The sequence below is a fragment of the Eumetopias jubatus genome, unplaced genomic scaffold, assembly GCF_037043125.1.
Source record: "Eumetopias jubatus isolate StellerSeaLion01/CBP00866 unplaced genomic scaffold, mEumJub1_p1.0 scaffold_3, whole genome shotgun sequence".
NCBI classification, from domain to species: domain Eukaryota; kingdom Metazoa; phylum Chordata; class Mammalia; order Carnivora; family Otariidae; genus Eumetopias; species Eumetopias jubatus.
The window spans coordinates 148797250-148817536 of record NW_028274809.1 but is presented as its reverse complement, the minus strand read 5'-3'; positions in this window follow the sequence as shown (position 1 = coordinate 148817536).

Genomic DNA, 20287 nt, shown 5'->3' with positions numbered 1-20287 from the left:
TGCTATTTCATGTTAGATGGGGCACTGGGTCCAATTATAGCTTTTCATTTAATTACAAACTTTGCCTATGTGTGCATTAATTAGAAGATTTTATTGCTTTATATTTTATGGCTGGGGGTTGTGAACTATAGCAATCCAATATACCACTTAAGGGGATCATACAAATTTAGAATAATAAAAAGAAATTTATAGTGATCATCTCAGGCATCCAAACTATTGTACAGAAAAATACTAAAGCATAAATACAATATACACAGGAGTCAAGCCCATTCTCCTTCTTTAATTAAGAGGTTTTATCTTGTAAAGAAGACGTTTATAAAAATCTGGCACAATATATATTTGACACTTATTTAGGCTAAGGATCTTAGTCTAAAAGTGGGACCTTAAAAGTATGTTTAAATGTGCCTGCCTTTTAGGAAGAAAGGGATCATGATGTTAAAACCCAAAGCTCTACATGCATTTGCATATGGATAAAATGGTCACAGGACTATGAGGAGGACTACGGGTTGCTTGAAAAAGACTTCAGAGTCAAGAATCCCACTGCTAGCAAAGAATAAACCTAAGTAACTTTGGAAAACAGTATTTTGATTGACTACTGTAAGACTAAATACAAAAATAGCTGTATACAAATGCTATACAAATGCTGTAATCTAGTTAATAAATGTGTTTCTCACAGGGGCATGGGGTAGAAATTCTGAAGTACTTTATGTCTACTAGAGTTGAACAAATGAGATCATAAATTTACTGATATAATAAATAATAAGGTAGATAATAACCCAAGTTTCTCACTATCGGAGAAAGACATTTCAGATAAGGAAAGGGGGAAGGCTAAAATAAAACCTGTGGTGTTGGGCTGGAATTAGAGCTATTAGTATAAATCATGGACTTTGATACATATATCAAACTATCATGTCAATTGCATTGCTTTAGGGTTTGGGACTTTTATTTACCTAAAACAATGCCTGGCACAAAATAAGTTTCTCCTGCTTCTCCCTCTCCCACTCCCCCTGCTTGTGTTCCCTCTCTTGCTGTGTCCCTCTCTGTCAAATAAATAAATAAAATCTTAAAACAACAACAACAAAAGAAATGATTAATTCCTGGGGTGGGGCAGGAAAATACAAGATTAAGCTGGATTATCTTATGATAGAGAAAAGTGCTCAAAAAAGGAAGGGCACTTATCGTAAGGACACGGGAGTCAACCTGAAGGAAATCTTTCTTATTGACCAAAGCTGGAACAATTTGAGCAAAAAAAAAAAAAGTACTGAAAACACTGGATTATAACTAGGTATCCTCAGAGAGTACCTAATAAGGGTCAGGCTTCATTGAGAGGAACTGATTCTAGAGACCATAAGGAATTCCAAAAAAGAGCTTGGGATTCAGGGAAGGGGCTTGGGCAGAAGTCGTCTCTGGTTGCCTGGGGAAAAGGGGACACAGGCAGCCCCTGAAGAAGCAGAATCTGAAAGGGGCAATGATGACAATGGCTAAGTGGGGTAAGAGACTCTTGAGCTCTGAGGAAAAGCCCAGCATTATGTAGGCAGAATGGGTTCAAATGGGAAGACTCTGGGTTATGTTGGGTCATAGTGGTTGTAGCAAGACTGTCCCGGTCTCAGGATTTGGGTTGGATAGGTCAAACGGTCCCCCTGCGTCTTCCCAAGGATAAAGAAAGGTTCTTTGGAAAGAGGTGGGAAGGGGTTTTGGCACTGGCATAAACTGAGTGCCTGATCTATACCTCTCCACAGTGAATATATTGGCTCTTCTCGGAGGGCAGGGCCTCCGGAAGGAGGCCTGAGAGACCTGATGTTCCCCTACCTTGGGGGTCTCAAGAACTCTGAGGGCAGAACATGAACAGGAATATTATGAATTATGCTGCAGAAGTCTGATGTTAATCAGAGGAATATGGTCACCTGCTGTCTTTCTTCAAGCTCTACGCAGGCTTCCCCTGGTGGGATAGTTTGAATAGCCAAACATCAGCCTAATGGCTTTCCTTAGTTCCTTTTATTGCTTCAACTAATTGCTTTAGATCATCCTGATTATTTCCAGGAAAAAAACCCTTCTTATTACTATGTCAACTTTAGGTAAATTGCTTCTTCAGAATTATAAGGGTAAATTATATAAAAATACAAATATCGGAAGAACAAGTATTAAATAAGCCATTGGGCTTATAGCATTGGTAACCTCCCTTAGATGCCAAATGATGATAGGATGGTTGGATGAGTGGATCTGTGATGACAAACTTCTAGAAGCCTGGTCCTTGGATCAAGATTCTTAGCAAGAAGTCCTGAAACCAGTAATCACCTCTAAGATTCAGTATAACCAAGTCTCTGTCTTTTCAAAATTACCCCAGGTCGATATTAGTGACAGTGGTGGTGGGGAAGTGGGGTTGAGTGATGATGTTGGTTGCCTATTTAGCATTCACTTCCAAGCCCCCCATCTACTCTTAACATAAACTCAGTTTTTGCCCACCTTCCCCGCTGTAGCCATATGGGGAAGTGGATCTTACCTCTAGCTCCAAGGGCCTCATTGGTTCAAGGAGTATCACTTATTCAATTACTTAAAAATACTGAGAGAAACTTATTATGTGCCAGGCATTGTTTTAGGTAAATAAAAAAGTTCCAAATCCCTAATATAATGCAGATTACATTTTAGTCTGTATGTAAAGAAAATGTACAAATAAAGCAAAACATATGGCAATTAAAGCTAAGGAGGAAAACAAGGCCTTGGTGAATTCAGAAGGGAATGCTGGAAGACAAGTGTCGGGAGCAGTTGTGATTTTAAAAGAGTGATCAAGGAAGGGCTTGATGAAGTGACATGTTCTCCTTCCTTGTCTTGCTTTAAAATTGGGTCAAGTCTGCTGATGAAACCAGAAGGGGAAGTCTACCAGGGAAATTGTAGGAAAACATTTCCTCAAACAAAGATAGAGGTACAGGAAGAGACAATCTCTCTTCTTCCTCCAGATGTAGTTATAATTGGATGTGATGCCAGGAAGAGCTGCAGACACCTTGCTACCAGCTTGATGATACCATAAAAGGCGGGGTGGAGGCGGGGGGGAGAGAGAGAGAGAGAATGAAATTGGGACATTGATTATTTTTCTGAGCCACAGAATTAATTAATCCTGAAGTTTGATCTCTGTCTATGCTCCTTGTGATGTGAAATAGTAATTTTTCATACTGTGTGTGCCTGTTTAAATCAGAATTTCTTTTACTTGCAGCTGAAGGCATTCTAACTGATATAGAATGGGTCCCGGTAGCTTCAATCAACTACAATATACCAGTTTGCAAAATTCTAAGTGGATAGGTGTACACACTTGTGACATTGGCTATAACATAATCTTTTTCCTCTACTAAGTCCAGCCATCTCAGGCTTGAAGCAGTTGGGCTAGAAAAATGATGACTTGTTAGAACTCATTTGCCCAAGATAATGACATAAGGGATTCCCAACATCATTCTTGAAAACCTCATAGGCCCACAAACCCTAATTTACAACTGAGTAGGGAGAAGAGCTGTGAGATAGAAGGGTCCATAAATGTAGGTGGAGCCCACTCTGCCATAAGTAAGCATGGCAATTCCGGAGGATGCAGAAGCCCCAGACTGGCTATCATGGTGGTTGTGATGGGGAGCAGCCACCCTGAGAGCTGGCATTTGGCTTTTTAAAAAAAATTCTGTGTAACTGAGAGACACTAAGAACTCTGATTTTACTGCTGCAAGTTGCCACCTGTGGTAGGCAGAATAACCGGCCCCCTCCCCACAAGATGTCCACACCCTAAGCCCTGGAGCCTATAAATAGGCAATGCTATATGGCAAAATGGACTTTGCAGACATAGTAAAGGTTATGGACCTTGAGATGGGGAGATTATCCTAGATTATCAGAGCAGTCCCAATCTAATCACATGAACCCTTGAAGGCAGGAAACTTTTCCTAACTGGAGTCAGAGAAATGTGATAAATGAAGATGCAGGAGAGATTCTAAGTGTGGAAGGGACTTGGCCCACCTTTGCTGGCCTTGAAGACGGAAGAAGGGAACCACGAGCTGAGACATGTGGGTGGCTCTAGAAGTCGGCAATGGCCCTTAGCTGTCAGCCAGCAAGGAAACAGGGATATCAGTCCTCTAGCAACAACAAGGAACTGAATTCCACTAATCACATGAATGATCAAGGAAACAGATTATCCCCTAGAGGCACTAATAAAGGAACACCGCCCTGCTAGCATCCTGATTTTCCCTGGAGACGTGTGTCAAACTTCTGACCTACACACTTTGATATAATTAGTGTGTGTTGTTGTAAGCCACTAAGTTTGCGGTGATTTGTTATCCCAGTGACAGAAAATGAATACACCCGCCTAGTAGAGAATGGTGACCATAGTGGATGAAGGGCCTGATTGAGTTACTGGATGGTGTGGAGGGAGGAGAGCCTTGAAAAATGGAGTGCAGCGTTGAAGCAGGAGACAGGAGACAAAAGAGGTGGGTCTGAGCGTTGAGGTGGAGAAGACATGGCAGGTGGTTAGGAGGCACGTCTGTTGTATATAACAAACCACCCCCAAACTCAGTGGCTTAAAACAACAGTTTTCTTGACTCAACAACTTAGACTGTTTCAGCTCATTGGTTCTGCTGAGCTCAATCGGGCTCTTGTGCAATTGTGGTCAGCTGCCAGTCAATGAGGCAGTCAGTTCTGGGGTTCACCTCACCCGTTGCTGTGATGAACTGACTGGTCATGTTTCTTACCATCCAGCAGATGAGTCCAGATTTGTCCACCAGGGGGCTCAAGAGCAGCAAGCGATACTTTTCAAGTTGCTGCTCGTGTCATAATTGCTATTGCCCCATTGGCCAAAGCAAATCACATGTTTGGCCCAGAGACACTGTAACTGTTTGGTAGGGCCACCCTAACAAGATACCACAGTCTGGGTGGCTTAAAGAATAGAAACTTATTTTCTCACAGTTCTGGAGGCTGGAAGTTCAAGATTAAGGAGATGGCAGGCCTGGTTTCTTCCGAGGCCTCTCCCCAGGGCTTGTAGAGGGCCTCCCTCTTGCCTCTTCAAATGGCTTTTTCTGTATGTGCATCCTTGGTGTCTCTTCCTCTTCTTACAAAGACAGCAGTCATATAAGATCAGGGCTCCACCCTAAAGGCCTTTTTTTTTTTTTTTTTGTAGTCACCTCTTTAAAGGCCTTATCTCCAAATATGGAGATACATTCTGAGGTTAATTGGGACATTAACATATGAATTTTAGAGGGACACAATTCAGCCCATAACAATCATTATGACAGGAGACTACCCAAAGCTATGGACTGTGAAACACATGAACAAATGCGAGGGGGGGAGCATTACTAAGGATCTACCACAGAATGTTACCAAATGTGGGAAAGGAACTGAAAATTCACAGTATTTCCCAGGGTTAATTTTGCTTAAGACACAATGCCTTACAGAAGGAGTCTGCAACTATGGCTGTGGGCTAAATCTGGCCCCCAACCTATTTTTGTAAATAAAGTTTTATTAGAACCCAGACTCCCCATTTATTTGTGCACTGTTTGTAGCTGGCTTCCTACTCTAAGCACAGAGTTAAATAGTTGTGGCAGAGACTATACGGTCTGCAAACTTTTAGCCTCTTCACTATTCACAGAAAAAAATGTGCTGACCCAGGGTTAGAGAATTGTAAGAAGGGCGTGCATCAGGTAGAGAAAGGGAAAACAATCAGATAACCAACGACAGAAAACATATGATTCAGGGGAGGGAGGGAAGGTGGCAGGTGCAATTTTCCTTGCTTACTTGAGGTAAACAAATTACCAGATAAACAACAGCTCTGGAATTGTTACAAGGATGGGTTCTAAAGTGCTGCTTATGAAGTGCGCTGAAACTCTTAGAGCCTTGTTTTACACGCGCCTCGGCCACCCACCCGTCTGCTGCCCACACATCCTCACCCTTTCAAGTATTATCTAGAGATAGCCAGTTGTCTACGCGGAGGACAAAGCAAGAGTCTCAGCTTTGATAGGGATTCCCCCTCCTCTGATATTTCCTACTAAGCCTCATTCACACCCAATACGAAGGCAGTGCTGCTTTTAAAAAACCCATTTCACATTTTAAAACCAATTCTGTTAAGCATGACTTCAGCTGTCACTTCTTGTTATTTTTGGAGAAGCTTGATGCTCATAGGTTTGAAACATCCCATCCATTTGTTCAATGGGCTTCTGATAACTATCCCTGCCCATTGGGTATGAAGTCGACACCAATTATGCAGCTGACTGCCTTAACGATAGAGTATTTTAGAACAGGCCACAATGTCTTGTAGTTCTTACCATGTCTGGAAAAGCCTCCGGAACCAGTGCAATTTTACTCCTGCTGCAAGTGCGGGGTGCAGGGGACCTGGAGGAGTGGATGAAAGTTGATAGCAGGCTCACACCTGTCTGCATGGCAGATGTGTGTTCCAACCCCACTGGAAGCAAGAGAAGCAGGCATTTCAAACCCTTGTGTTATAAGCCTCGTTATCACCGAAACAGACCGCTAGAGTTGGAAGTACTGAAGGAGGGCTGCTGATGACAGCTAACCAGGACCCAGCTCTCCAGTCAGGTACACTGATATGCATATTCACCCTCCTGGGGAAAAAAAAAATCATCTCCTCTTCTACCCTGGGACACTACTTCTGCAGGCTCTGAATCTGCTATTTTATACCCACCCGCTGGTATACACTATAAGCAGCCGCAACAGGCATCAAGCGCTGGAAAGCTCTGAGGAGCACCATTAGAGTGTGAATTGCTTCCTTGCTCTGTACTGTTTGGTGATTGTAAGATGGATTGCCAGATTCGCACAGGCACACAGTGTTTGTGTAAGGAACAGGGAGGGTGATTTTTTTTCCCTGCTTCTCCTACCAGCTATTTCTTACCAGTCCCACGGCTTCCTATAAAAAGCAAGGTATTTGTTAATGTCGTCTCTTAGCGGAAATCCAAAGGACCAGGATCACTGACTCAATCCCACAGTGAAACCACTCTGTTTCTTTTTGCCATCATACTGCCCAATAAGAGCTTCAGATGCTCCTGGCCCAACAGGCCACTGGCCTGTACAACTGCTGGCTCATGAAAGCTTCCAGAATAGCAGTTTGCAGTCCTCCGATGTTTTATATCAGGAACTAAATAAACACAGCCACCTTTCCCGAATGCAGAAAGTTGTTTCCAAACACAAAAACAAGCTGATGAAGAAGGTAGAACTCCAGGCAGCCTGGAGGCTGCCTCCTCCTTTGGAAGACTTCTACAGTCCGTGTGGGTAATCTATGTTAACATCTCATCTTTAAGACATTGACGTCACTTTGATTCAGATAGTCTAGAAAAGGATTCATTTCTTCTCCATTTCAGAGTTGTTTATCTGGCTCAGAAAATAGCTGCTTTAAACAGAAGCCTTTACACTTGTCTGGGTAAATTCTGTTCCAATTTTTGTTTTGGCCACAAGTCAAAGATAACAGCTGTGCGCTTGTGGGTTCACTGAACTCTACGTGCTTGTTGGCTGCATCACCAACCAGAGGGAATAACCAATAATTAGAACATTTCGGGTCATCTTGGGAAGAACAGAGTTTTCTCATGTTTGGAAAGGTGATGCGACCTCCCTCTGATTTTCCCAAATGCGGATCTGTCAGCGAGTATGTGTGGCGCCGAATAGACGAGCTTGGACTCATGGCCACCGTGTCCTCCCTCTCCCAAAATATCACCTGATACATGGAGGCTTAAAACTATATTTAATGTTTTCCCCTTCTCTCTGGCTCTGCAACAGGCCTGAACCATGATAACAAGCCAAAGTACTTGTGTATTCCTAGCACTTCAGCATTTCTGATCATAATGATTTGTGACTCAGACCTTGAAAGCTGTGGGGTTTCTTCCTAGTTGAATCAATACAAGTTTACATAAATATATGTTTCTGTTTTCCTTTTGTTCTTGCTTCAGCATTTATGTTTACTTGCTGGCAACAACAGACTATGGGAGGGTGGGGGAAGAGAGAAATGGAGCAGATAGAGAGATGATTCAGAAGAAATTAGTTGGGTGGATTCTAATTTTTTTTTCCTGATTATGACTTTTTTGTTTGTTGCCTTTATGAAAGGTAATGAGTTGGATTTTCATTTGGAAAGTATAAAATTTATTCTATGTATTTAAAGAATATAACCCTTCATATATTAAATTTGGTTATAAACTAAAGCCATTCCTATAAAGTATAACGAATATTACCACCCGTACGTTACATTCGATTATAAACTATAGTCCTTCCTACACGAACTGCTCATGTATCAGGGTATTTGGTGTGCTAGAGCTTTTCATATCGGTGACCGGTATTCTAAAACATTATTAATCCGACAGTGAGGTGGAGGCTAGTTTGCTGCTGATGGAACGAGCCAAGTGAGCATTCCTTCTGCATTTAAAATCTCTCCCAGTCAAGGAGACAAGATTGGCAGGAGATATGGTGATTACTTTTTGCTTGATTTTATGCCATGGATGGGAAAACCTTTCACTTCTGCTTGAATAACCACAAGGATGAGGCAGAGGCCACATTTTTAAAGATTCACCTATAGGATAGTCCCTATTACGAAGCAATAGCCCACTACTGATTTCCTCACTCATTCTGCTGTGGGATGTGCCCTGAGCACATGAAGGGCTTTCCACAGCTGTGCTGTTCCCGGCTGAGGTCACAGGTAGGGTCTGAAAGTCAGAGCCCGCTTCTTCTCAACCAACTGGGTCCACAGGGCTGTCTCTGCACATAGTCAGGGTGGGGATGTGTCCACATTTTCCTTTGACTCGTGGCATCTCTGAGCACGTTCATCATACATTCTGGTATTGGTTTGAACCCAAGACCCAGTCCTGATTTCCCTAGCTTTATTTTTATTTTATTTTATTTTTTTATTTCGCTAGCTTTAAATCCTATTCCAATAAGAAAGCAAATGAATGACTGTTATTATTATCTAATAGAGATAAATTTTCTATGTCTGGGTTCATTTAAGTCAAGTCCAGCTACATATAGATATTTGTGTAGACTATCCACATATTTCCCATCTATTTAAAAATACTTTCAATGGCATTTTATACTCCAGGGAAAAATTAGGACTAATTTGAAGGCTATATGCAAATATTATACTCACTCTATGAACCAGCATGTGATTGTTGAGATAGATTCTTCAAGTGTAACCTAATCTAGGACTGATAGTCCTGGTTGGTAACAAGAAATCGTGCCTACAATACCATGATAGGAAAACATCAATAGCATATCCTGATCCTTGAAGATATATATTCAGGGCACAGAGCATCCCACCGAGCAGTTTATTGTCTTTGTGTCTCTAAGGGCTGTTTCCTAAAGTGGTCTTGAGAACAAAGGGCCAGGACTATTCAAAACTTTCCTCAGAGATGGAATGTGTGAGTTCAACTGCACGAGGCTGAGAAACACTTATCTTCCTGAAACAAGACACAAATGTGCTGCCACACTTCTGGGTCACATTTCCTGTCTGCTTGGAGCATCCCTCTAGGATTGAAGGAACAAAGGGAGGTGGTAGGGAAAATTTATTGAATCCCGGAGATGCCTGTGCTGGCAAATTATTTCTGTACGAAGATTTAGAATCTGGGGAAAGACAGGAAAGTGTGCAGCAGGGACTTTTTCCCCTCCTCAGCATTTCTAGCCATGGACTGATTGGTGTGAGAAATTATCTGTCCTGCGGAGGGTTAGGTGTAGCATCACAAACAGTACTTCAAGTCAGCCTTTGTTTCTGGTATGTTGGTCTTAAAATGGTGGGTCCTCTCTAGTGGTTTTCCTCAGTACCTTTGTCAAGTTGTCGCACAGGGGATGTAGTAAACAGACTGTGGGTCTCTCTCTACTAATATGCTTCAACTGATTAATTTTTATGCTAGTGCCTTTTCTCTTTCATTCCTCAAAGTGCCTTTATTTCTTTCACTTCTGGCAACGCCACATAGGTGCTCATTTAATGATGACAAAGGCCCTCCAGAGCGACTCCTTCTGTTGTGTGAGCTTAAATGAATTTAATGACTACAGCAGAGCACATCTCTTCCTAACACGTAGGAATAAATGATGATTTAGTTTTCTAGGGACCAAAGGAGAAAAATATAGACATTTCCACTAAAGAAACAGAGGCCAATTTTCTTACATATCTGAAGTTAGATTTTATTAATGATCATTACTATTATTATCCTCATTTGAAGGCATTCTTTCTGACCTATCTACATTATGAAAAACAAGCATTTGGGGAAGGAATAAGTCCGTAGATATGGTATAGGCAGCAGTGTCTTAATGATAGAACCAATTCCCTGCTTCTCATGAGGCCTTTCACCTTAAATCATTAGTCCCTTAACAGGGTTTAATAAGTGCTGTCTTTAGCTTAAGGAAAGAAAAAAGGAAATAAATATTTTTTTTAATGACCTACTATGTCAGGCACTTTGCTGGATGATTATTTGTTACCTCATTTAATACTCAATGATTCTGTGAAATGGGTGGTGTTTTTATTTTATGCATGTGGGAACTGAGCAAAATTGAAGTGTGGATAGAAGAAAGGGGAACTGGAGTCTTAGTTGTTAATCATTTCGGCTCTGACTTTAACAAGCTTTCTGATCTTGGATAGGCAGTGGTCCTCATGTGGCATTTGGAAGTGGCAGAGAAGGGTTTTGTAGCAAAGTCAAGATCTGCTCCCACTGGGAAATCACAAGTACATCATTGGATCCTTCCAGAATGAATTATTTCTGAGCCCTAACAGGAGGATCTGCTGGTGTAGGCACAGATGTGGGTGCAGGCCATGGCCCAGACTTCCACTTTGGGCATATGATGACACAGCTCCACCCAACTCAAGGGCTCTCAAATACTGTATAAATAATAACTGAGCACATCCTCTGGGCCGGATGCTATCCTCATGGCTTAACAGGTATCAGTTCATTTAACCCTCAGAGCCCTATAATGTAGATGCTAACATTATTCCCATTTTACAGAAGAGAAATCTGAGGTAGCAGTTGAGTAGCATAGAGGTTAAGCCACTTGTCAAAGGCCACAAAAACCAGTGAGTAGTAGAATTGGGTTTGGTCGGTCCAAGGCAGGCTGGCTTCAGAGTCACGGCTGTTTACCACTTTGGTTGATTATCTTTCACCCAGGCCCTTTAGAGTTGTCCTTTGGGAAGCTGACTTGTAGGGGTGCAGTTCCTGTCCCCATGACGCTTTTCTTTTTCACCTCCTCTTCCAAGTCACTTCCTTCTACTGACTTTCATTCTGAGGGAATCCTTCCTCCTCCCTTAGAGGGACTTAACTGTCATGAAACCCTGTTTTCCTTTTTTTTCTTACAGAGTATATGGCCTATTATTAGGCTCAGCACCCTTAGAACCCAAATTGTTAGCCACTGATAAGCTAGTTTCCCTTTCTTAGAGGGCGGGGAGGTCTCAACCTTGAAATTATCTAGGAGGTGAGTTAAAATGTTTGCATTCCATCCTTTGAATGTACAGAGAAAGGGATAACAAAACAGTTGAATTTAGACAAGTCACTTCAGATCCTGCTATAGAGATAATCAAAGAGTAGCCCACACAACTATAGGAAAAGCTTAGGTTCTGGTATCTGCCTGGATTCATATCTCTACTCCTCTGCATAACTAGCTGGTTGAATATATAACCACTCTTAATCCTGGACTCACCAACTATAAAACAGGTTTAATTTCTAGCTCATTGCGTGGTTGTGAGAATCAATGAATACGTGTGTAAAGTGCCCGTCACAGCACCTGGCAGTGGTAAGCTTTTAACAAAAGACATTTTCATTAATTATGATTGTTAAGGTCCTGGATGACTAAAAAGTTGGTTAAGGCTTTTGAGTTTTAACTCTACAGATGCCTTGAACACACACACTGTGATCTGGAATATTTGAAATTGATACTTCCTATGCTCTGACAGCCGCTCTCATATTCAACACTTGGCTGCATGGGAAGCACCAGGCGGAGTGCTTATCACACACTTTCTAATCTTTGTGAGCTTCCCATGGGACATGCATCTCTCTAGCTTCATTTCACTCAGTGGTTAAATACTTTTTCCAAAGTGCCAAAGCTGGGATGGAGCAGAGGTGGAATTTGAATCCAGCCTTCAGATCTTGACCATTATATTTCACTTATGGCCAGAAAGAGAACCAAGATGGCTCCGTCACTGGGATCCAGGTTTTGGATGCAGAGAGTTTAGATTCCAATTCCTGATAGCTCAGTGAGCTTAACTCCTCTGAACCCTTCCGAGTCTCAGTTTCTTCAAGTATAAGATGGTGATAAGATGACCAATCCTATAGGGCTTTTTTCAAGAAACAAATGAAGTAACAAACAGAGTCTGGCATGGGTGTTCAATGGGTCTAGGGTAGAACAAGACTCATTTCCCAGAGTATAAAGCACTTGAAGTCAGAATCGGTTGGGGTATTTGCTGTCATCCTGCATCAGGGGAAATGAGCAATGGGTTTACTTGGTATAATGAAGCTACTTTAGGAAAAAGTGATCTGCTTGAAAAATAGTAGGGCAGGCAGTATATTTCCACAAAACCCACCTTTTAAATTATGGAAGATGACTAAGAGAATATTCTAAATATGGCAGACAATGATCAATGACCAATTACCTTCTTCAAGGGGGTAAACCTGCTTCTTCTACGATGTGAAACCATTAGTTACTTCTAGCTCAGCAGTTAGAATAATGTGGTCATGAAACTAAGCACGGGCTAGATCCTGAAGGCATGAGACGAGGCTTAAAAGAAGTCAGTTTATGGTGCGCCTGGGTGGCTCAGTCGTTAAGTGTCTGCCTTCAGCTCAGGTCATGATCCCAGATCCTGGGATCAAGCCCCGCATTGGGCTCCCTCGCGGGAAGCCTGTTTCTCCCTCTCCCTCTCCCACTCCCCCGGCTTGTGTTCCCTCTCTGGCTGTGTCTCTTTCTGTCAAGTAAATAAATAAAAAAAATAAATAAAATCTTAAAAAAAAAAGTCAGTTTAGGGCAAGTGAAAACTTGGATAAATTTGTAAAATGTTGCCCAAAGACCCTGCATTTTCTACTTGTTCAGCCTTTTGATGCCATTAAATGTATCATTTTGACAACAGACATAAAAGGATGCGTTGAGTAGGTGAAAATTTTGCTTCCTTGCAAGGAATTTTACTGGTTTGATTTCAAATATGTAGGGAAGGCTTATTCATGTAATATTTAAAATTTTAAATGTGACTAAGGTAGTAAACGAAAAGAAAAAAAATCACAATTCTTTAAATGTCACTTCATTCAGCAGCACACACTGTCTGTGTTTCTCCTCAGCAAGTGGGGAAATGAAAAATGTCATGTACAAGCAAGGTTGACAAATTGATTTTTCTTTGTGAGTACACATCTTTGCGTTAAGAATCAGAAAAAAAAAATTTGTACTTTGTAGGTTTAAATGCTGAGTTTATACCATTTGGCCCACATAAAAATTGCTAAGAAGAGCATAGAAGTAAAACATCAATATTTCTGTGATGTTTTGATATTTACTGGTGATGCTTTCTTAAGTATCACCTGCTCCACTGAAGCTGAATTCAGAAGGTACATCATAATTTTCAGGTATTATTTATTTTCAGCATTTCTAGGTAGAAAACATAAAATGTTAAAAAATACCTCAAAAATGACTTGATATGTAATTTTTTGCTCTTTCAAAAATGGCTTGGTATGTAATTTTTGTTCTTCTTCACTCAGACTTCCTAGGTCCACATATGATTTCTGCTCTAAACTCTGCTCCTGTGAAAGCCCAACAGCCCTCAGACTAAATATAAAATATGTAATTTTTCCCTGAGGCCATCCGTACGATGATTTCCCGAAAGAACAAAAAAATTGCTTTTAAACAAAGGATAAACATGGGGTTTGGGAAAGTCTGATTAAACTTCTTTGAAAGTTTTAAGCCAAGGCAAAAGGGGACAAAATTCTGTAATAGAATTCATCTTGCCAGAAGCATCATATAGCATTTGCTCTCCCGAACACTAACTTCAGCTGTGATTTATTAGGGGACCAAGTTCATGTCATTGCGCCTGATCTTCAGAGACCTGGCTTCAAATCCTGATTTTACTCACAACTGAAAATGAGGCTGGTGGTCAGGTCCTAGCCCTGCTTGACATGATTGTCAGCCTGCACTCCAGAGAACGGCTGTCTGGAAAAACAGAGAGTGTTAACTTGCAGGTCAGGGACTCAAGTGCCTATCAGTGGAGTTTTTATCTACAATGAGACTGGGGGGGGCTGTGGCTGCTGACCTTCTCAGTGGGACACTTATTAAGCTGCCTGACAAAGGAGCCTAATATGATCCTAACGTCCTCCTAGGAAGCTTTTGCTTTTTTTTTTTTCCCTTGGTCACAGCTGAAGAAAGTGACTAATTATTAAAATTTTGAACAAGAAATAGCTCTGGGACTTGGAATGTCTGTGTAAAATCTTAAAGGCAGCCAGTTTTGCTTCCTGGCATTTACTTGGCCTGTGCAGCTTATAAATAGTTTCCATGCCGCTGCTGCCTTCATACAGACCCCTGATAAGAGGATGGGGAAATTAGTTTTGTAGAAGTCTGTCAGTCCAGGGGTAATGTGTATGCCTAAATGTAACTTTCATTTTTATTTTTTAATAAATAGCCTAGAGAGGGAGGTTGTTTGCTAACTTTTGTGGAGAACAATAGGAAAAACAAGAGATTTATAAAATACTGGTTTTATAATTGGAGATAAGACAAAGCCAATCAATGTAATTAAATTCAATGCTGAATTTAAGAGAAAGACATATAAAAGAATATGACTAGACAATCAGAGAAAGACAATTATCATATGGTTTCACTCATATGTGGAATTTAAGAAACAAAACAGGATCATAGGGGAAGGGAGGGAAAAATAAAATAAGATGAAATCAGAGAGGGAGACAAACCATAAGAGACTCTTAACTCTAGGAAACAAACTGAGGGTTGCTGGAGGAGGGGTAGGGTGGGGAAATGGGGTAACTGTGTGATGGGCATTAAGGAGGGCACATGATGTAATGAGCGCTGGGTGTTATACGCAATGGATGAATCACTGAATTCTACATCTGAAACTAATGGTACACTATATGTTAAATAATTAAATTTAAATAAGTTTTTTAAAAAAGGATATGACTAGAGTTTAATGCTAATTTGTTATCAGATCTTGGGATCTCTATTCCCTTAATATGGGACTGCCTCTAACTTCTGGTTGAATTTTAAAGAAGAGGGGAGATGATGAACCCCACCATAGCAAGAGTCTCTTGGGAAAATGTATCCCATTCATTATGCCAGAACTAGGGGAGAGGGGGCCATGGAGCTATTTTATTTGAATATAATCTGAGTGGAACTTTTTTGATAGAGTGGGAGGCTGCTTGGGACAGATGGTCCATTTCCCTCATGGAAAGGTCATCTCATCCATTGAAAAAGCAGATGTTATCTGGAAAAAATTATGGTTCAGCTACCTACACTTGATCTTAGCCAAAAGGCCGAGAAGAGATATGGTTCAGCTACCTTATCCTGATAGACATTAAATGAGGGTCATGATACTGACTTTTATTTAACATAACCCTTTCAAAGCACTTTCTAAGGGCCAAGCGCTATCCTTAAGACTATACACAATTCAACTCATTGACTTCTCATAAAAATCCTATGAAGTAGGTAGTGTTTTTTATTATCCCCATTTCCCAGATGAGGAAACTCAAACAGAGAGATTGAGCCTAAGGTCAAATATCTAGTAAACAGGAGAGCCAGGATTTAAACCCAGGCAGTCCAGCTCTAGAGTCTTGCTCATTCTAAGCTGCTTGGTGGTGATGCACCCCCTAACTAGCTTTTCCCAGTAAACCAACCACAGACTGCCTACCACATACTGGCTACATGAGAACTTTCTCCAGTGCTGCAGGGGTCACCCTTGCTGAATTTGGCATGTGGTACTGGGATAACTCATCTTGTACACGACCATGACTTTAAACTTGTTAGTCGAGCTCTCAGAGCTGGTTAACCCTGCCTGAGCATCTACACTACCCAAAACCTCCATCAGAATGGACTTCTAAGAACAACTAACTTTTGGAGGGATTTCCCCTCCAATTGGTCAGGAAAAGCTGCCCCTGTTATATTAATAAACATGTATTACAAGTACCCTTTCCTTGATTGTCTTTCTCGTAATATGTAAGTTGTGTGAGTCAGGGTTCATGCCTTATTTATCTTCTTCTAGCCTCTGCCCAGCAAACCCCCTGATCTGTAGTAGGTACCAGAGCAGTTTGTTGACCACATCAGACCAGTTGCACTTCACTGCCTGGTCTCTGTGCACTTGGCTGTGCCAATGAACAAAGTCCGTCTCCTCTCTACCTCAGGGGATAGAGCTTGTGTCTGATTCTACAAAGTTAGGAAATAGCTTTAACTTGAGGCATTCCTTGTCAAACAGAATTTATTGATTATTAGAGATCTCGAAACAGAAATGGGGCAAATGGAATTTTTATTTGGAGAAACACCCCAAAAGCTATTCAACACCGATTTCACAGAAGTTAACTAATAGGACTTCTAATTGCCTCTGGACACATTTTGCCAAGTCTAAGGAGCCTTAAAAAAAATTAAAATAGTACCAAATAAGAGGTTATTGTGAAAGTAGAAGTCATTTAAGAGGAGAAAAGCTTCCCTCATATCTGAACTATTTGTGATTTATGATATCTAAATTATAGGACATGGCATAGTAACAAACCTCCCTTGACCTAAAGTCCAACATTTCCCAAATAATCTAAGTATTCTAACCTCTTAGCCCTCACCCGACGTGCCTACTCACTCTAATCATCTCTGCTCCCTGCAGTCTTCCAAGTCCTGTCTCCTTTACTGTCATCTGAGGTAATTTTCAATTTTTATGTGGTTGCCTGTCTCCCTCCTACACAACTGCCCATGGGTGCTTGCACAGAGAGAGAGAGAGAGAGAGAGGGAGGGAGATTTTATCTTCTTTTATCTCTTTCTCTCCTCTCTGCAGTTTCATAGTAAAGATCAGAAGATAGCAGGGCTGTTTTGTGGATGTGTGGAAGGAGGAGATAATTGAGGATTAAAATTGGCTTCTCCTCACCTTCTAGATGTGTGGCATTTTCTTATCTGCTCGTAGGAGATGGTTAAGGTTCACTCAGCTAGTAAGGAGTTATTTTCAGGAGTCCAGAGGATTTTCCAACAGGAGTGGGTTGGACTGTTTCCCGAAGCAGTGGAGATTACAAGCAACCCAGGGAAGGCCTTTTAGTGCTGACCTCCAAGCCGGGATGCGCATGTTAGCTATGGCCTTGCGCTAAAGGTTTCTAAAGCTAAGCCATTTCTACATCTGGTGGGTATATCACTGTTTAAAAAATAAGCTAAAAATTTGAGAATAACCGCATCCTTGACAAGATGGATCCTTTTCTAAGGAGAAATGCTGCAGCTGTCTAACAAAGAATTGCAACACTCCACAGCTGTCTGGGCAGGAAATGAAGAAAATGATCCTGGGTATCTCAAAATGAGTGTTTGGGGGATGGAGGAGGGTATAAGAGTTGCCATAGACTATTCTGGAATTAGGGCTCTGAGCCTGCCTGATTAATTTTATCTCATATTACAGGGTCCTTGGCTATCGGATTTCAAGTAGCATTAAAAATTTTGAACCATCTAAAATTAGGCAGCATGGTTACGTAGATTTCAGATCAAGAATTCAAGTGAAAAATACATCTATTTTTTTTTTTTTTGCAGCAACAACCAGGTTTCCCTTCTTCATCTCCTCATTCAATGAATAAGTTATATTAAAAAAATTAATATCTGAGTTACCTCTAAGTCAAATGTGATAAAATTCTGGCTGCTGGAATATCATTTAATAATCATCATTCCAGAAGACAACTGTTCATCTTTTTGCAAAGAATGTGGTCATTGAAAAGCTGTTTATTGAATGGCCATTTTGTGGGCTCCCCATGCTGCTTTACAAAGGTGCATTTCCCAAGCACAGCTAAGGTCAGATTACTCCCCTCTCCTAGAAACCTTCAGTGGCTCCTCATTGTCTTCAGCGGTCTTTCTCAAAACTTAATGCATCTACAAATCACCCAGCGATCAGGTAAAAATGCAGATTGTGATGCTGTTGGCCTAGGGTGGGGTCTGGGCTTCTGCATGTCCAACAAGTTTCCAGGTGTTCCTGAGGCCGCTTTACTTTGACCACAGTCTGAGTAGCATCGGTCTACAGGATGGGCCTAACAACGGCTGCAGTGCGCCCTTAGCTTCCAACCATCTTCCCGGGCCAACTGCCCTGTGTTCTCTTGACTCTCCAGAGTCACTCTACTCTCTGGCCTCCTTGGGCTATTATTATTTTTCCAGATACATACACACCTTCTTCTATGCTTTTGAGATGTTAGTCCCTATCTATGTCTTACTTGCCTTTACTAATCCAAAGAGTCCACATTTTCCACAAGCCCTTTTCAGACTTTCCCTGTCTGCTCTTTCCCTGTCCTGCTCTCCTCTTGATTTTGGTTGAAAATTGATTTTGCAACATACTACTATCTGCCAGACTACATGTATGGGGTGTATACCTGTCTCTCCCAAAGAACTCTGAACCCGCGGTGGACAGCAATCTCCTCCTGTACATCTCTGTCCCTTCGGCAGCATTTTGCACAATTCCTGCATAGAACAGGTGTCAATAAAAGTTTGCTGGCATGGGATAAAATTCATAAATTGTGTAAAATCACTTACCTAGATGGCTTTCTCTTGAACAGCTGAACCTTACCGGCATTCAGATAAACCTCTTCAGGGTTCTTTCCTGAGAAGATATGTCTTACTCCTTGGTAGTTAGGGATCACTCCTGGGTGTTTTTTGAAAAGGTTTTGATTTAGAGGATCTATGAATGTGACTATGTGGGCTAAGCTTCTTAAAGGGGCAACCCAGCTGAGACTCACAAAAGAAAGCCGAGGCTGCTTCCTTTGCTGACCATAAAGCTGTTTTTTTTATTGCTGCTAATGAGAGGCACTTGTGTTGACTGTCTAACAGGAAGTATCTTAATCCTTTCTCATTAGACTTCTAAAATTAGCCTTATTTTGCCCTGCCTGAAGAATCATGAGATGTGCCACCTTTCCCGTTTTAGTTGGGATGACTGGAGATTTGAAGATCCAAGCCTACAGTCTGGAAGGACATTCCTAGCTGGGCATATTAATGTAGAAGCTTTCAGAGGGACCTGGGCTCTAATTTTTGTACTGCAATATGTCAGTCAGCTTTGTTATCTTGAACACATTAGCCAATATGAGCCTCAGTTTTCTCATCTTATACTGGGGTAAATCATACTCACCTGAAGAACTGATATCAAATGGAAGAACATGGATCAATTGCTATGTACGTAGATGTGCAATAAATCGTGGTGGGTGTTATAATTAGCTTTCTGACATACATCAGCGCTTAAAGTCCTTCATCCATGTTTACCAAACATATCTCAACTATTAAAAGTTGGGGATAAGACAGGGGCTCCTGTCTTAAGCATTCAAGTTCTTCTTTTTATAGATCTGTGGCCACTGTGTTGTGCACTATCACTGGCCCTTTCTCATTGCAGAAGTAATATGTCATAGGTGACTTGATTACATTCCAAGTCCATTGAAATTGGGACTTTTTAATCTCCTCTGGATCATGGATTCATTTCAAAATCTCATGAAAGCTATTAACCTTCTCCTAAGAAAAAAATGCATGTATTCATGCAATTTTGCTTTTATCTTCTTGGGGTTGATGAGTTCCAGGATGAAAACCACTGGTTCCTAGATCTGCTTATAAACTTCTGGTTCCTCATGAGGCATAAAGCCAAGAATAACAAAACAAAGTTGAATTGGCACAAGAGAAGACCCAGGAAGTTTGGGGGAAAATCACCCAATCATCCCCCAATTCATTTTCCCTACTCAGGAAAACCTAGAACAAATATGGCTACTTGAAGTGGGGAAGAGGGTGGTCTGATAAACATTTTTTTACTATATCTTATGTTGAGAATTATTGTCAAACATATCTGGGTTTCTGATATAAAAAGGTTTATGATAGGGGACCTGGGTGGCTCAGTTAAGCATCTGCCTTTGGCTCAGGTCCTGATTCCAGGGTCCTGGGACTGAGGCCCCTGTCGGGATTCCTGATCAGTGGAGAGCCTGCTTCTCCCTCTCCCTCTGCCACCCCCCCCCAACTCATGCGTACATGTTCTCTCTCTCTCTAGCTATCTCAAATAAATAAAATCTTTTTTAAAAAAGGTTTATGATATAAAATGATGATCTCAATAAGGTTTGCCACGAAAGTGAATAATAACCCAAGTTAGAAGATGTCTTCTGTTTTAGATGTGGAAGGGAAGTTGCCCAAGCAG